Source organism: Lagenorhynchus albirostris, chromosome 12 (assembly GCF_949774975.1).
Source record: "Lagenorhynchus albirostris chromosome 12, mLagAlb1.1, whole genome shotgun sequence".
Lineage (NCBI taxonomy): Eukaryota > Metazoa > Chordata > Mammalia > Artiodactyla > Delphinidae > Lagenorhynchus > Lagenorhynchus albirostris.
This window is the reverse complement of record NC_083106.1, coordinates 35,707,937-35,720,226: the sequence shown is the minus strand read 5'-3', so window position 1 is coordinate 35,720,226 and position 12,290 is coordinate 35,707,937. Positions and strand designations below refer to the sequence as shown.

At 42.6% G+C, this 12,290-nt stretch overlaps 1 protein-coding gene across 1 annotated transcript in view; it reads left to right on the top strand.

The window, feature by feature from the left end:
- The first annotated feature begins 2,636 nt into the window (after positions 1-2,636).
- NCOA7 (nuclear receptor coactivator 7) overlaps positions 2,637-12,290 on the top strand; it is a 144,825-nt gene continuing 135,171 nt past the window's right edge. The window contains exon 1 of the mRNA XM_060167530.1: positions 2,637-3,162. The gene's annotated coding sequence lies outside the window, so the exon portion shown is untranslated. The remainder of the gene's footprint in view (positions 3,163-12,290) is intronic.

The following is a 12,290-nucleotide window of genomic DNA, read 5'->3' as shown; positions in this document are numbered from 1 at the left end:
TCATCCCCCTTTTACAGATACAGAGGTTAAGTAATTTACCCAAGGTCAGCAGGTGATGGAGCCACAGTCTGAAGCCAGAGCCCGAACTCTTAGAGATTACCCTGTTCTTAAGAAGTACACATTCTAATGAGGTTTGATCTGTAGTGTACTAAGATTTCCCCAATAACTTTATATACTATATCTTATTCTCCCAATTAAAATTTCACCTTGTAGTTAGAGCAGTGCTATCCAGAAGAATTTCTGGCAATAACGGAAATGCTCTATTCCATGCTGTCCAATGAGTAGTCTCTAGCCACGTGTGGCTCTTTAGCACTTGAAATGTGGCTAGTGAAATGAAAAACTACATTTTAAATTTAATTTAGTTTCAATTTAAATGGCCACATGTGGCTAGTGGGTACTGTATTGGACAGCACAGATCTAGAGGATGAGGAAATGGTTTTATTTCTTTGGATTTCTCTATAAAGACAAGGCTTAGGCAAATCAATAAATGCTGAGTTAATGAAAAAGAATAAATGAACAATCATTAAGGGGGAATTTTCTTCCTCTTTAAACTGTAGAGCAGAAATCTTTATTCTACCGTGACTTTCATTGTAATAAAATGTTATAATAAGCATATGATACAGCCTGCAGTCCTAGAGCAGTTCATGAAGACAGTAAAGAGGATCCTTAAATTATAAGCAATGTTTTTCAAAGGCTGACAAACCATTTATAATTGATGGTTACTACTTTTAAAACACATAGTTATATCTTTGCCTAATAAAAGAAGATCACTGCTTAATTTTTTTCTTGACAAAATCTGGGGTCCATAGAGAGAAAAACAAAAGGGAACTCTTGGTGGTGAAAGGATAGAAACAGTCAAGAATTGCAACTCGGGCTTCCCTGGTGGCGCAGTGGTTGAGAGTCCGCCTGCCGATGCAGGGGACACGGGTTCGTGCCCCGGTCCGGGAGGATCCCACATGTTGCGGAGCGGCTGGGCCCGTGAGCCATGGCCACTGAGCCTGCACGTCCGGAGCCTGCACGTCCGGAGCCTGGGCTCCTCAACGGGAGAGGCCACAACAGTGAGAGGCCCGCGTACCGCAAAAAAAAAAAAAAAAGAATTGTAACTCAATGGACATTTCATGCAGAAACTACAGACTAAAGCAGACTTTTTACAAATGTGAGACTCAGCAACTGCCAAATTCTCGTTAAGTGACTTTGTTTTGTCACTTATTCATCACAAGTATACATATAGATTCCTATAGTCAATTCGTTCTGAATACGGGGCTAGATATGATGAATAATAATGGGTACTTTTGAAAATAAACTGGGGCTCTAGATCAAATCAGAGTCTCTGGAAGTAACCAAGTCATGTGCCCTGTGCTTCCTGATCCGTACACAATGCAGCTCCTACCCTGCTCCCCACTGGATGTCCACTTTACTTAAAAGAACTCATCTCAGAAAGTCTAAGCAATTTTATCACAGTTTGTACTGCTATAGAACATGTCTCTTCTTTGCCTGTTTTTAAAAAATTCATCTTAGATTTCAAAATCGTTAAAGAAGTGTGAGAGCAACTCACTTTCTCTGATGATCCCAAACCATGTTCTTCTGATTCAATGAAATCAGCTCTTTATACCTTAGAAGCCTAATTTTCCCTTGGAAATAATTTGCAAATAACATAATGAATGCCTAAAGAGAAAAGAGTAAAATACTCAGTTCTTCACATTCAAACCAAAAAGATGCAAACCTGAGGTCCAATTTTATACATGCTCAGTATATCATGGGCGATTATTCCATATTTTGCAAGATAATATAGCATGACCACTTGCAACTGAAATCCCAAAGCCATCACTGTTAAATGCTTCGCTCAGTCTTCCACGAGAGGCTGTTACAGCTTAAGCAGCATCAACAAGCCAGAGGAGGCCGCTATCTAGTGTGCCTGTGTGTCTGGCCTCTGACACACCAATGTTATCGCACCAGCTGCAGGCTCCACCATGAAGTTTTTTTCTGTGCGGACGGGTAAACCGCACGGCCAAATCCTCCTAGTCATCTTGCAGTGCTGGTCATGGGACTGTAGAAGGAAGAGCTCCCAGATGGGGATGGGAAGCTCACAGGCACTGCCCCGCAGCTGATGCAAATCTTCCCAACCCAGGCTCTCTCGGGTCTTTGCCAAGAGTCGTCCTGGAGGGCTCAATTGCTACGTCCCTATTGCTATAATGGCAGCATCCGGGATGCTGTGCCTAGGATGGGAGCGGGAGGGGGGAAGAGATGGTGGGCCCCTTTGAGAAACACAACGCCGTTAAGGACAGAAGGATGAATTTATTGTGACCAGTGGTCCCCGAAATGGAAGGAAACTCAAGGCTTTAAAGCTCAGGGAGACACTCTTTAACTCCAGCTCTGCTCTCAGAGGCGTATTCCCACGAACAGTGGTGGCCACAGCGAGCCAGCTGTAGGAGATGCAGCCCGGGGAGAGGTAAGAAGACCCTCCCAGGCTTAGCCGCCGGGCGTCCGACCGCCGGAGTCGCAACGAGCTCACTCCCGGGAGGCGTCACAAAGGGCTGAGGCCTGCGGAGGCCTAGCGCGCACCTCTCCGGGGCGGAGCAGCCGGGCTCGGGCTGGGGCTGCGCCGGGTCAGCGGAGGCTGCAGCCGCCAGGGGGTGGCGCGGCTCCCAGACCGCCAGCTAGGAGGTCGCCGGAGCAGGGAGGATGCCGCAGCAGCAGCCCGAACGGCCGAGCTGAGCCGCCGAGCTCCCCGGCCCCCGCCGCAGCGGAGGGGCGCAGAGCGTGGCGCGGGCCGGGCGGAGCTAGAGGTGGGCGTCTGCACCGCGTCGCGCCACCCGCTGCTCCCCGCCTCCGGCCAGGCCCGGCAGCCTGTCGTGGCCGATGTCCTGACCGCGGGTGCATCTGCAGGGTTGGCTAGGCACCGCGCCTGGGGAAAGGCCTGAGGAGTCCCCGCGGCGACCGCGTCCAGTAGCACCGGACGCCGGTCCCCCGGGGCGCGCGCTTGGGCGCTCCTCCCTCCTGCCCCGGCACCGCGTCACCGCAAGGTCCTCCCCCGACCCCTCCTCCCACCCACCCTGGAGGATGCGCTCCCAGGCGCCGAGCGGCAGAGGCCACCGCTCTCAGAAATGCGTGCACCGGCTCCCTTCTTCCCGGACCCGAAGAGCCGGCGCCCCCGCCCTGTAGGTAAGTAGGTGAGGCGGGGACTAGCCGTCGCAGCCGCCCGCTGCTGATGCTGCTGCTGGGTAGGGGCGGGGGGCCGGGGCCAGGACCCGCCAAACTTGCCTCCCTCTGGAGCTCGGTGCAGCGCTCGGAGGTGTCCTAATGGCGCTGGGCGCAGCCCCCTGTTAACCTGACAACCTCTTCTTGAGCTCGGGAGGCCCAGCTGTGGCGAAGGAGAGCTTGACCCTTCCCCGCCCACACCTTGGGCCCCGTGGGGTGCGCGCTTCGGGCAGGGACGGGGAGGATGTGTTGCTGTGTGGATTATTGGGGGGTGAAGGGAGAAATACCGTTGAATTTTCAGCAGCTCAGGTGGAAATATGTCACCGTATTTTTTCGGCTTGATGAACAGATGCGTTCTTCCTGTTCTCTCTCAATATGTAGCCACGCACAGCGTTATTTCAGCGGCATGGAGAAGTCGCTGTGGATTTTTGTGTATTTCAGAGTTGGCAGGCTGATATATAAAATTGATGTCTCCAACCCTTACAGTCAACATTTTAGGGCCAGTTAGAGAAGGCTCCTCTAGGAGTCAAATATTCAAGAGATAGGTGAGGCTGAGGAATTCTTGTGCTGCCTACCTGGGAGCCTTCGGCTTTCGTGAAGAGCGTGGCAAGTTTGATACAGGTGTAGGGAGTTGAGAATCTGCTGGAAGGATGGACGGAGTCGGCCAGCAGAGGCAGCCTTGGGAGCAGCCTAGCTTCCAACTGGATGTTAATAAGGTCTGTATTTCTGAGAAACTGGTTATAAATTCTTTCTTCTCTCCCAAGTGTAAAGTTCATACATCAGAGCCTTTGGCAAGATTATCTCTTCACAGGCTATCATTTTTAAATTTCGTATTAAGCAATAGGTTTAGAGCCTTGGAAAGTGGATCATTGTAAGCGCCAATTTTATTAACGTATTAAGGTTTAGAGCTTTGGAAAATGAACCAGTGTAAGCTCCAGGAGGACAGTGTCTTCGTCTTGTTCAGTCCTGTAATCCCCTAGTCTGATGAATAGTGGGCGCTCATTAGTTATTTGTTGAATGAACTGTGTTTCAAGCTTCATCTAAAGACAATTTAGGATTAAAATGTGTTTTCCTGTGGCCGTTGAAGTTTAACTGGATTTTAAAAATTACTTCTTTGTATAAATAGTCAAATTCGGTTATCCCAGCATTTAAGTTGAATCTTGACATTTTTAGGACCATATGTTATCCTTCTTTAATGTGTTATTAAATAAGGTAATTCTCCCCAACTCTTAATATAAGTTAATTTCATTTCTAAGCTTGCAATTTTTTTCTAATTGGTAATCAGACTTATTTTAATTAAACTCTAAAACACAATTAAAAAGTACAATTTATGTTTAAAGGAAATTCTGGGTTACTCCAGAGGTAACAATGATTTGGTTAATAAGTGACATATTAACTCATTTTAGAGTTGAGTTGTTGTGGTTGACCTAATTATAATGTATTTATTACAGGTAAAAGTGGAAATAAAGCATTTAGAAGTGTCTGTGATTCCTAAATGATTCAAAATACACGGTATAGATACACATTTTCAACTGCATGGTTTTCCTCACTATATAAACATATCAGTTTTCAAGTTTGACACCCAGGGTGGTTGTGACATTGCAGGTTTGGAAGGTTTGGTGCCTCTCTGCTTTTAAATCTTATGTTATCTTGAAATAATCAAGGATAACTGCATCACATTTCATTTGCTTTATTTTTGCACTGTGATACAATATTTCCTGTTTTGTTTTTATTTTCCTGTTACGTAAGTTTTCTGAGTCAGTATTAACCTTTTTTCAATCACTTTGTTTAACAGAATTATCTGGGAGTGGTCCAGTCACTTATTTTCTTTCTTTCTCTTTTGTCATTTTAATACCTCTTCACCGTCCTTACTACATATTACCCAAATGACTTATTTTCACAAAACTATGGTAAGCCCTAGTTTATTATTATTGCTTCTCCAGCCTACTTGGGCTCTTCCTAGATGGTGAGGAAATAACACTTTTATGTAAAAGGTAGTGAGATTGGGGGAATCAGCAGTGGGAGGGAGCTTATGAAAAATAGGTTATGATTTATTCAAACAGAGAAAAAATTCTCCCATGAAATAAAGATAATTACATTTTACACATCTTCTATTTGTAGTCAAGGATATTGAGCAGTTAATTTATATTGTTCTTCCTTGCTCACTTTAAACTTCTCAAAAGAGCCCTCCCCTGTGGTTACAGTAAACTCTCTTTACTTTGTTGCAGATAATAGACACTTATTTGTTCATTTGACAAAGAGAAGTTGAGCGCTTGACTGTGTGGCACTCTTGACCTTGAAATCAGTTCCTAATGTCAGAATGGAAGAGGCATTTTTCTGTGTGTGTCCTGCATCCAAATGGGTAGCGCCCCTGCAATTGAATGACTCACTACCTGGGTCCTGACAAGTGAGCCCCCCGGTACCCTGACTCCACATGCACCACTGGAATGAAATCCTAAGACCTAGATTTACTCTATCTTACTTTTCTATGTCTTTCCTAAGGTTTTATTACCAAACCCCCTATCCCTTCCTCGCTAAATGTCCCTTACTGTCCCTTTTTTATTCCACCGTTTTTTATCCCAGCCCATGATTTTTGTTGTTGTTGTTTACATCCAGTAAGATCCACTCAATTCACATATGTTAGAACCAAAATTGTTATGGTTGCAGAAAAAGTATAGAAAAGAAAATTGGTATAACCTTGAATTTCAAATATAGGGAACTAGTGGATGAAGAATAATTGTTGTATACTAATCTCCCTTTAAAAACGGTAATGAATGCCAGAGACAATGAATTGTCTGCTCATAAATTTGACCAGAAGCTTAATTGAAAGAAATGTTTATAGAGAGTTGGCTGAACAAAGGCCATGATGTCCACCCATGCCCCTCCAATTCTAGGTGTTACACCAGGAGTCTAGCCAGATCTTCAGAAACTGTATACTTTGGTTACCTTGTTTTGCATCCTTTGCACCCCTCCCCCCAAATTGTGCTCACACTGAAGCATTCTGTTAATACAGTCACAAGAAACCTACTGTTATGTTACTTAAGAGATGTGGTTATTAAGGTAATATTTCCTTCTACAGCTCCTGCTTGAAGACTCTTGCAAGAAATTCCATTCAACTCTAAATGCCAAAGAAAAGCTTTACTTCCCCTGAACAATTATGGAGTGTCCATTTTTCATCATGCAAAAATAGAATTAGATAGTCGATTATATTTCCCTTTCTGATTTGGCAACTAGGAAACACATCAGATTTACAACTTAATTTTAATAACCCTGTAAAAACCTATGGCGTATTATTGATGTTCTGACTTTCCCTTTGGTTTGGAATTTCTGTTCTACCTTGTTTTTTTTTTTCTTCTGATTTTTTTAACCTAAGTATATTTTCCCATTTTATTGAATTTATTAAGGTGACTCACATCTTTTGTAGAACAAGGAAAAATATAAAACATAATACCAATAAATGGAAACATGTGCAGAATTGATCTATGGGTACAGTATGTTTTGATTAACAAGTTTAATAGGTTCCATTAAATGTGCTTTGAACAAGTATTGCAAGTTTAGTATATTTACACTTGTATAGCCAAATGGAAAACAATGTTACATAGTTTTGCAAAACTAAGATCCACTTATTTTTTTTTAACTATTAAATTTATGTCTACTATTGACTAATTTAAAATTGGTAAAACCATTCAGTTTAAGTCAGTTCTGGATTGACCAGGAGATTCATTCTATTTAATTAAAAAAAAAAAGTCATTTTTAGCCAAAGGGCTAGCCTAAATTAGCTTAACACTCACCACACTGTACCTCACGTCTGACCTCTTTCACATCGGTAATTTATTTGATTCATCTTTGTTTTAATAAATCATAGAGATTCTTCCTTGAGTCTCTTTTATTCACCATAAAATTTAAAAGATTGAGCTCCCTGAGTTAATTGATCAGACTTTCTTCATTCTGGTATTTTGACAACTACCTGTTAAGTTGGTTGAATTTAACCACGTAAATAGTTATTTGCATCTGTGTGGTGTCAACTTCATTTTCATACATTTATCACCCTGGTCCACAGAGAGACTGGCTCTTCTCAAGGGATAGTCATTGGTGCAGTCCAGGAGCTTTTGAGGTAAAAATAATCTGAATTAAAAAGTGCCACTTGAAACATTGAGGAGGAGATTTGGAGAGAGATGTGGGCAAATTTTTACATAGAGGCATATCATTCCGGTAACCTCCAAGTCTTTTTTTAAAAAGTTTTATTTTTGTAGTAGGCAATACCTTCATGTGATTCAAAAGGTACATATGGGTAAACATTGAAAGGATTCCCTCTCATCCTTTTTCCTAGTTACCTGCTTCCCCTGTCCACCGGCAGCCAGAGTTATCAGTTAATTGAGAATCCTCCAGTGACATTTTGTGCACATACAAGCAAATATGAACATTCAGCCTGCCCCTTTGATCTCATCATCATTTCTCTAATTGCCTTCTCTCCATTCCCACTGTTCTTGTTTGGTTCCTCAGATGCTTTGGACTGTTGCCTGCACTTTACTTTCCCCTACATTTCACCCAGCCTTCCTTCTAAACTTCCCTTTTCAACCTTATAAAGGATTCCCATCCTGCGCAGGAAGGAGTCCACCATGAATCTTACTTAGCCTCGTCTCCTGGGCCCTGAGGAATTCATCTCTTGTCCCCTGCCCCTCCCTGTCATGCATGTGGCTCACCGTTGTTCTTAACTTACCTCCCCATCCCCAATCATGGACTCTTTAAAAAAATCTGATGAAAGTTCATGGTCTCATCACACACGAAACACACCATTTTGCCTACATGTCCTTGTTTATGGACCCCAAGTTCAGAATCTCTATGTTGGTAACACAAAACTGTTTGTCACTTCCTGCACATGCGCTGCATATGATTTTTTCTTCTCCACGCTGTTTCCTGCATGGAACACTTGGTCCTCCTACTTTCATTAGCAAGCCACACTCAGTTCTGGTGTCATCTCTAGGGGCCATTCTTGGTTGAGAGTCTAGAAACTCATGGAGCCTTCCACATGTAATGTAGTATCCCAAGTAGGCTTCCATACTGGCAACAGGCATTTCTCATAAATAGCAAAATTGCCTTTCTAGTAAAAATTAATTATGATTTTGGATAACATGCTATGATTGGTCAAAAAACAAAAAAAGCCCAAGGTTGAAGCTTTTATTTAACTATTCATCCCTCCTCTACTCCGCTCCCCGCCATCCTCCGTAGAATATGTCTGTATCATTTTCTTTAGCATCCCTGCCTTACTATACTAATTCTCTCCAAACATTGTGTTAACACTCATTAAAAAAAAAAAGTTCATATTTATTATGGCCCTCACCTAAGAGAGTGTTTTTTGTTTTTTGCCTCTGCCTCTGGGTTTGCTTCTGTAGTTCGTACATAAAGGAGTGAAACCCTCCAAGTGTGGTGTTACTCTTAAAAATCGAAAGTATTAACCACCAACCCTGATGGATGACATGAACCATCTGGAGATAGTGGCCCATTCTACGAAGTGACTCCTAAGTATGTGAATATAGTATTTTTCTTTCCAAGCCAAGTAATCGGAGGGCGTCCTCTGTGCTTGATTTTTTTTTTTTTTTTTTTTTTTGCGGTACACGGGCCTCTCACTGTTGTGGCCTCTCCCGTTGCGGAGCACAGGCTCCGGACGCGCAGGCTCAGCGGCCATGGCTCACGGGCCTAGCTGCTCCGCGGCATGTGGGATCTTCCCGGACCGGGGTACGAACCCGTGTCCCCAGCATCGGCAGGCGGACTCTCAACCACTGCGCCACCAGGGAAGCCCTGTGCTTGATTTTATTGCAAAGTGCCTGACATGAGGTAAACTGCTGTTGACTGATTAACAGAGGATTTAGCCAGTAAGAATTTAATAGCATTTGTTCAGCACTGTTCCTGTGGAATCCTCTGACTAGTGGACGATTGTGATCACTAACCAAACTAGCCATGTAGAATAGGCAAAATCTGTAAGACTGCTCCATAGGTGTGAGATCCCTTGAAATCTTTCATTTTCCTTCTGTAATTCTGACCTCACTAAGCAAACATCAGATTTACTAATTTGTTTCCCCAGACATGTTGATGTGAGGAATTGAGTGTGTCTTGAGTAGCAGTAATGACTATTCCAGCCATCCAGTAGGTACAGCCTCTGCTGTATGCTGTAAAGCACAATTTTAGGATATTAATCTGTTGGGAGGGCTTGCTCAATCCTTACGGTCCCAGGTATTTACAGCTGAGCCCTCAGCCCTAGGTCCTGGTGATTCCCCCTAGGTATATTACTTGCTGGGCTCTAGGCTCCCACTGAAACAGCTAGTTAGCAACCCTCTGATCTTCTAAAATAATTTCAATTTAACACACTTTAACTCTTTAAAAAGCATTCTAGGAAGGAATCGTTTTAGTCCATTTGGGCTGCTAGAACAAAATTCCATAGACTGGGTGGCTTATAAGCAGCAGAAATTTACTGCTCACATTTCTGGAGGCTGGAAGTCCAAGATCAGGGTGCCAGCATGGTCAGGTTCTAGTGAGACCCCTCTTTCAGGGTGTAGACCATGGACTTCTTATTGTGTCCTCATCTAGTAGGAGGGGCTAGGGATCTCTCTGGGCCTCCTTTATGAGGGTACTAATCCCATGAGGGCGCTAATCCCATGAGGGTAGATCCCTCATGATCTAATCACCTCCTGAAGGTCCTACCTCATACCATCACCTAGAGCATTAGGTTTTCAACGTATGAATTTGGGGTGGGGATGGGTGACACAAACAATCTATACAGCAGGAATAGAAAATTCACAAAACAGGACTACAAACGGCCAAAACATGAAAAAATATTCAACTTCATTGCATGAAAGAAATGCAGACTATAATTAGATTGTAAAAGTCCATAACAATGCTGGCAAGTTGAAGTTGGGTCATTTTCCCTTTTCACAGATGGTAAGAGGTTATATGGGGGTATTATTCCTTTGATGGAGAGCAGTTCAACTCATAGAATCCCTTGGCACCCATGATTCTGTTCTGAGCACATCCTAAAAAAATCAGAGATGAGGCTTAATTTCAGTGGGGAGCACATTGTCTCTGGAAGGCAGGTGGTATGGTAGATGGGTTAAGAGCAGGGATGCTGGAGCCTGTTGCCTGGCTTGAAGTCCTTTTCCACCGTTTGTCAGCTAGGTGAACTTAGGCAAGTTAATTTCTCCTTGGTTTTCTCATCTGTGAAATGAAGATAATAATAGTATCCACCTCTCACATTGTATTGAGAATTGGATAAGTTAATATATGTAAAGCACTTGGAATTCTGTCACAGAGTAAGCAACTATATAAGTATTGGCTATTAGCAAGGTTGATATTGTAAAAATTGGAGACAAATCCAATAATGGAGTCTTTTTTGATAGTATACCAAACTGTATGTACAAAAAACCCTAATTTGATTTTAAAATGCAGCTTCATGGAAGAAAAGACAGGAAAGTCATAAAATATTGAGACTTTTGTCTCCGTTGCTGGGATCATAGGCAATTTCTATTTTCACATTTTATTTGTTATCCATATATATTACAATGATAATTGTTAGAAATAATTAAAATTAATATATCATAGGATTCTTATATTCTTGACTTTTCTTCATCAGATGCATATTCATTTTGACATATTTTACTCTCTCTTCCTCTTTTCAAAGCTTCTAATATTTCACTTCCTCCACATCTTCACCCACACGCCATCTGCTTGATATTTTCTTGCATTTAGCTTGCTTGCTTGTTTTATGTATAGATCAGCCCCAAGACTAGTTCCTCAAGAATAAGTAGAGTAGGTGAAAGGATTTATGAGATTTTCATGGTGGTGGCTTTCTCTTGGAAATTTAAGTCAGAGAATGCTGCTTAGGTGATAATGGTACTGTATCCTGTCCACATTGCAGACACTCAGCCGTATCTCCCACTCATCACCTGCATAAACTCAGCACTTTAGTAGGGTCGGAAGGGTCCTCAGTACCCCTCACGCACATGGGGTAATTCCTGCTTTCAGGCTTTTGGCTGCCTGCTCTATCTGAATTTCCTTACACATTTCTTCCTTTTGAAGCCAATATTCTGCACCAGGTTGATACTTAATTCCATCAACGCTTTCCAAGACATCTGCTCTACTAATTTCAGTTTATTTTGGCACTTAACTATTTGTACTGAAATTTTTTTTTTACATCTTTATTGGAGTATAATTGCTTTACCATGGTGTGTCAGTTTCTGCTTTATAACAAAGTGAATCAGCTATACATATACATATATCCCCATATCTCCTCCCTCTTGCGTCTCCCTCCTACCCTCCCTATCCCACCTCTCCAGGTGGACACAAAGCACCGAGCTGATCTCCCTGTGCTATGTAGCTGATTCCCACTAGCTATCTATTTTACATTTGGTAGTGTATATATGTCCATGCCACTCTCTCACTTCGTCCCAGCTTACACTTCCCTCTCCCCGTGTCCTCAAGTCCATTCTCTACGTCTGCATCTTTATTCCTGTCCTGCCCCTAGGTTATTCAGAACCATTTTTTTTTTGTTTAGATTCCATATATATGTGTTAGCATACGGTATTTGTTTTTCGCTTTCTGACTTAACTTCACTCTGTAGGACAGTCTCTAAGTCCATCCACCTCACTACAAATACTCAATTTTGTCTCTTTTTATGGCTGAGTAATATTCCATTGTATATATGTGCCACATCTTCTTTATCCATTCATCTGTTGATGGACACTTAGGTTGCTTCCATGTCTTGGCTATTGTAAATAGAGCTACAATGAACATTGTGCCACATGACTCTTTTTGAATTATGGTTTTCTCAGGGTATATGCCTGGTAGTGGGATTGCTGAAGTCGTTCTATTTTTAGTTCTTTTAAGGAACCTCCATACTGTTCTCCATAGTGGCTGTATCAATTTACATTCCCACCAACAGTGCAAGAGGGTTCCCTTTTCTCCACACCCTCTCTAGCATTTATTGTTAGTAGTTTTTTGGTTGATGGCCATTCTGACCAGTGTGAGGTGATACCTCATTGTGGTTTTGATTTGCATTTCTCTAATGATTAGTGATGTTGAGCATCCTTTCCTGTGTTTGT